Below are 6514 nucleotides of genomic sequence, written 5' to 3'. Positions count from 1 at the left end.
TGATTTCGAAAAAAAATTTTGATAATAATTTTTATATATTTAATTTTCAGAGCTTGTTTTTAATCCGAATATAACATATTTATATGTTTTTGGAATCAGCAAATGATGGAGAATAAGATAAACGTAAATTTGGATCGTTTTATAAATTTTTATTTTGTTTTACAATTTTCAGATTTTTAATGACCAAAGTCATTAATTAATTTTTAAGCCACCAAGCTGAAATGCAATACCAAACCCCGGGCTTCGTCGAAGAGTACTTGACCAAAATTTCAACCAATTTGGTTGAAAAATGAGGGCGTGACAGTGCCGCCTCAACTTTCACGAAAAGCCGGATATGACGTCATCAAAGACATTTATCAAAAAAATGATAAAAACGTATGGGGATATCAATCCCAGGAACTCTCATGTCAAATTTCATAAAGATCTATCCAGTAGTTTGGTCTGAATCGCTCTACACGCACACACACACACACACACACATACACACACACATACACACACACATACACCACGACCCTCGTTTCGATTCCCCCTCGATGTTAAAATATTTAGTCAAAACTTGACTAAATATAACAAAAAGAGTGAGGGAAAAAAGACGGAAAAAAGTAGAAATCAGCCCCAAAGCCTCGGAAATGAAACAGTGAGAGAGAGTCTTAAACAGGAGGGAGTCTTAAACAGGAGGGAGTCTTAAACAGGAGGGAGTCTTAAACAGGAGGGAGTCTTAAACAGAAGGGAGTCTTAAACAGAAGGGAGTCTTAAACAGGAGGGAGTCTTAAACAGAAGGGAGTCTTAAACAGAAGGGAGTCTTAAACAGGAGGGAGTCTTAAACAGAAGGGAGTCTTAAACAGGAGGGAGTCTTAAACAGGAGGGAGTCTTAAACAGAAGGGAGTCGGAGGGAGTCTTACAGGAGGGAGTCTTAAACAGGAGGGAGTCTTAAACAGGAGGGAGTCTTAAACAGGAGGGAGTCTTAAACAGAAGGGAGTCTTAAACAGGAGGGAGTCTTAAACAGAAGGGAGTCTTAAACAAGAGGGAGTCTTAAACAGGAGGGAGTCTTAAACAGGAGGGAGTCTTAAACAGAAGGGAGTCTTAAACAGAAGGGAGTCTTAAACAGGAGGGAGTCTTAAACAGGAGGGAGTCTTAAACAGGAGGGAGTCTTAAACAGAAGGGAGTCTTAAACAGGAGGGAGTCTTAAACAGAAGGGAGTCTTAAACAGAAGGGAGTCTTAAACAGAAGGGAGTCTTAAACAGAAGGGAGTCTTAAACAGGAGGGAGTCGGAGGGAGTCTTAAACAGGAGCGAGTCTTAAACAGGAGGGAGTCTTAAACAGGAGGGAGTCTTAAACAGGAGGGAGTCTTAAACAGGAGGGAGTCTTAAACAGAAGGGAGTCTTAAACAGAAGGGAGTCGGAGAGTGTCTTAAACAGGAGGGAGTCTTAAACAGAAGGGAGTCTTAAACAGGAGGGAGTCTTAAACAGAAGGGAGTCGGATAGTGTCTTAAACAGGAGGGAGTCTTAAACAGGAGGGAGTCTTAAACAGAAGGGAGTCTTAAACAGGAGGGAGTCTTAAACAGAAGGGAGTCTTAAACAGAAGGGAGTCTTAAACAGAAGGGAGTCTTAAACAGGAGGGAGTCTTAAACAGGAGGGAGTCTTAAACAGGAGGGGGTCTTAAACAGGAGGAAGTCTTAAACAGAAGGGAGTCTTAAACAGAAGGGAGTCTTAAACAGAAGGGAGTCTTAAACAGGAGGGAGTCTTAAACAGGAGGGAGTCTTAAACAGGAGGGAGTCTTAAACAAGAGGGAGTCTTAAACAGAAAGGAGTCTTAAACAAGAGGGAGTCTTAAACAGGAGGGAGTCTTAAACAGAAAGGAGTCTTAAACAAGAGGGAGTCTTAAACAGGAGGTAGTCTTAAACAGGAGGGAGTCTTAAACAGAAGGGAGTCTTAAACAGGAGGGAGTCTTAAACAGGAGGGAGTCTTAAACAGAAGGGAGTCTTAAACAGAAGGGAGTCTTAAACAGGAGGGAGTCTTAAACAGAAGGGAGTCGGAGGGAGTCTTAAACAGGAGGGAGTCTTAAACAGAAGGGAGTCTTAAACAGGAGGGAGTCTTAAACAGAAGGGAGTCTTAAACAGAAGGGAGTCTTAAACAGGAGGGAGTCTTAAACAGAAGGGAGTCGGAGGGAGTCTTAAACAGGAGGGAGTCTTAAACAGAAGGGAGTCTTAAACAGGAGGGAGTCTTAAACAGAAGGGAGTCTTAAACAGAAAGGAGTCTTAAACAGGAGGGAGTCTTAAACAGGAGGGAGTCTTAAACAGGAGGGAGTCTTAAACAGGAGGGAGTCTTAAACAGGAGGGAGTCTTAAACAGGAGGGAGTCTTAAACAGGAGGGAGTCTTAAACAGGAGGGAGTCTTAAAAAGGAGGGAGTCTTAAACAGGAGGGAGTCTTAAACAGGAGGGAGTCTTATACAGGAGGGAGTCTTAAACAGGAGGTAGTCTTAAACAAGAGGGAGTCGGAGGGAGTCTTAAACAGAAGGGAGTCTTAAACAGAAGGGAGTCTTAAACAGGAGGGAGTCTTAAACAGGAGGTAGTCTTAAACAGGAGGGAGTCGGAGGGAGTCTTAAACAGGAGGGAGTCTTAAACAGGAGGTAGTCTTAAACAGGAGGGAGTCGGAGGGAGTCTTAAACAGGAGGGAGTCTTAAACAGGAGGTAGTCTTAAACAGGAGGGAGTCTTAAAAAGAAGGGAGTCTTAACCAGGAGGGAGTCTTAACCAGGAGGGAGTCTTAAACAGGAGGGAGTCTTAAAAAGGAGGGAGTCTTAAAAAGGAGGGAGTCTTAAACAGGAGGGAGTCTTAAACAGGAGGGAGTCTTAAACAGGAGGGAGTCTTAAACAGGAGGGAGTCTTAAAAAGAAGGGAGTCTTAAACAGAAGGGAGTCTTAAACAGGAGGGAGTCTTAAACAGAAGGGAGTCTTAAACAGAAGGGAGTCTTAAACAGGAGGGAGTCTTAAAAAGAAGGGAGTCTTAAACAGAAAGGAGTCTTAAACAAGAGGGAGTCTTAAACAGGAGGTAGTCTTAAACAGGAGGGAGTCTTAAACAGGAGGTAGTCTTAAACAGAAGGGAGTCTTAAACAAGAGGGAGTCTTAAACAGAAAGGAGTCTTAAACAAGAGGGAGTCTTAAACAGAAGGGAGTCTTAAACAAGAGGGAGTCTTAAACAGGAGGGAGTCGGAGGGAGTCTTAAACAGGAGGGAGTCTTAAACAGGAGGTAGTCTTAAACAGGAGGGAGTCTTAAAAAGAAGGGAGTCTTAAACAGGAGGGAGTCTTAAACAGGAGGGAGTCTTAAACAGGAGGGAGTCTTAAACAGGAGGGAGTCTTAAACAGGAGGGAGTCTTAAAAAGAAGGGAGTCTTAAACAGAAGGGAGTCTTAAACAGGAGGGAGTCTTAAACAGGAGGGAGTCTTAAACAGAAGGGAGTCTTAAACAGAAGGGAGTCTTAAACAGAAGGGAGTCTTAAACAGAAGGGAGTCTTAAACAGAAGGGAGTCTTAAACAGGAGGGAGTCTTAAACAGGAGGGAGTCTTAAAAAGAAGGGAGTCTTAAACAGGAGGGAGTCTTAAACAGGAGGGAGTCTTAAAAAGAAGGGAGTCTTAAACAGAAGGGAGTCTTAAACAAGAGGGAGTCTTAAACAGAAGGGAGTCTTAAACAAGAGGGAGTCTTAAACAGAAGGGAGTCTTAAACAGAAGGGAGTCTTAAACAAGAGGGAGTCTTAAACAAGAGGGAGTCTTAAACAGGAGGGAGTCTTAAACAGAAAGGAGTCTTAAACAAGAGGGAGTCTTAAACAGGAGGTAGTCTTAAACAGAAGGGAGTCTTAAACAAGAGGGAGTCTTAAACAGAAAGGAGTCTTAAACAAGAGGGAGTCTTAAACAGGAGGGAGTCTTAAACAGAAGGGAGTCTTAAACAGGGGGGAGTCTTAAACAGAAGGGAGTCTTAAACAGGAGGGAGTCTTAAACAGGAGGGAGTCTTAAACAGGAGGTACATTTACAGAGGTTATATGAAGAGAAAATCTGAATTTAAATCCAGGTCTTAAAAAGGAGAAAGTATTAAATCGGGGGGGGGGGGGGGGGGCGTCTTAAAAGGTGGGGTTCCACCGTAGTGTATTGAGCACTCGAACACAACGCTTGACGCGATTGTGCCATTATTTCGCGCTGATGGACAAATTTGTCTTTCTTGCTCTTTTAACTCCATCGGCGCAGAATTTCCCTCATTGTCAGCACTAGAGTTGCAAAGTTTGTTTTGTGTCTTCACCGAAAACACTAGCATCGTTTGTGGGTGGGTTTAGTCTTCGCGCTGAGCTCTCCTCCTCTGGACAGTATGGCAAGCCAACATGGTCCCAATGCGTATTTTCACTCATGTAACTCAAACAACTGACTATTTCATATGGAATAACGACGACAAAGGAATCAAACCGGTTTAATCAGTTACGTGCATGCACAAGTTTTTATTTATTTATTCATTGCTTTACAGTAACTTTTTTAGTACACAGAGTGACCAAGGGATGAAAAGACAACGTGTTTTGACAGATCGTTTTACCCCATTCATATTCACGACTTTCCGACCTTGACATTGTAGCTAGGGTCATGTGGGCGTTGGCATCATTGTCCAATCAAAAATAGTCAATGATCATCTCCGAAGTGTGTTCCGGTCCGGAACGCAAAACAGTTTGCGCAGAAAAAGAGAACGTGGTTTGACAACTAAAGGGCATTTTGACCGGTTCGCACTACAGCATCGTTCAAATGTGGGAGAACGACACATCTGACAAATAGCCAGTGGTTACCAACATGAGAAACTGGGGATAGGAATCATAATCCGTATGTAAGTTTGAAGCGGCCCTGACGCTGTTTCAGTGTACTCTGTATAGATTTATGGTCAATCCTAGTGGTGTTTTAAACCGGTTTCAGACCAGAACACACTTCGGAGATGAAAACAAAATGGCATCCCCCATGAAATCCGAAAGGTCAAGCAAAAAAGTCGTGAATAGAGTCGTCTGACGATATACAGCAATCTGTGTTAGATGCTGGAGAGAATACAAATGTACAGCTTGGAAAGGAAAGCCTTGAACAATCTTTAACATGTACAGCGATGCCAGAAACTGTTTTTATGTAGCTTGTTTACGTCTTTGTCAATCACTTTCACGTCAACCCAATTCGTGCTCAATTTTACCACACTTGTTTAGCGTATCACCAAATAAATGTCCCCAATAGGTAAGTGGCGTGTGCGGACGTTAAGCCCAAATAAGTTCGGTTCAGCTAAACACTAAACGATCGTTAACGGCAAGGGAATGAAGATATCTTTAAACGCAGTTGTATCTTGGCACTAACGTCCTGCCATACCTTTATCCCATACACGTTCGCTTTCCATAGCCATCAGGCCGTAAGACAATAGGCTCTGTGCCGGTGTTTGCAAAGCCTCGCAAAATGACTTTGAAATTGTTGGTCCTGTTCGGCGTACCGCCTTCTTCTGGCTGGTCGCTTGGCGGGGTTGTCACGTCCCAAGCCGTCGTGGGTTCGAACCTCACTCTAAATTGCTTGATTTAGCTTTCCGTCGCATCACCCTTTGTTCGTTTTTTTTCCCTCGCTGGTTTTTGTTCGGACCCGCTTGTTTCTGCCGTGAATTAGGTTTGTTTTGTGTTGAGAGGCGTTTGTGTGTTTTAGGGATTAAAATGTGTGATGGACAGACATTAAGACAGACATAAAGAGAGACACACAGACAAACATACACTGACACACAGATGCATGTACGCACACACGCACGCCCACACGCATTCACGTATGGAAGAGTCGGTATGGCCGCATTTGCGCGCGCGTACACACACACACACACACACAAACACACACAAACACACACACACACACACACACACACAAACACACACACACACAAACACACACACACACAAACACACACACACACACACAGAGGTACGCACGCACGGACACATGCATGTATGCACACATTCACGCGCGAGCACACACACACACACACACACACACACACACACACACACACACACACACACACACACGAATGAACGGCGTATCTCCCCTACTACTACTACTACTACTACCACTACCACTACTACATCTAAATACAAAAATTAATCATATTTCCTATAAACATTTTAGTATTCCTTTTTGACGACAAAAAAATAAGGCGAAAAAAAAATAATAGGAAATACATGAAGTCACAAGGATTATATTCAGCTTTCGGACCAAATGGCTTTGAAGCAAATATAATAGGCCAACCGATCAAATGTTCGATACATACCCAGGAGGAGACATGGTGTTTTTTAGCGAGAGAAAAAAATAAACAAATAGACAAAATTCATGTGAAATCAATTACATTCGCTGTGACCTTAAAAGAAAGGGAAAACTCGTGAATGTTGATCAGACCTTGCTCTAAGCCGTTGTTGCCTAAATTCTTCATTTTTCATTATTCGTGAAGGGTACTTGAAACACAAGACACGGATCGAGGGTGCAA

The sequence above is a fragment of the Littorina saxatilis genome, linkage group LG14 (genome assembly GCF_037325665.1).
Source record: "Littorina saxatilis isolate snail1 linkage group LG14, US_GU_Lsax_2.0, whole genome shotgun sequence".
NCBI lineage: Eukaryota > Metazoa > Mollusca > Gastropoda > Littorinimorpha > Littorinidae > Littorina > Littorina saxatilis.
This window is presented reverse-complemented; position numbering follows the sequence as displayed.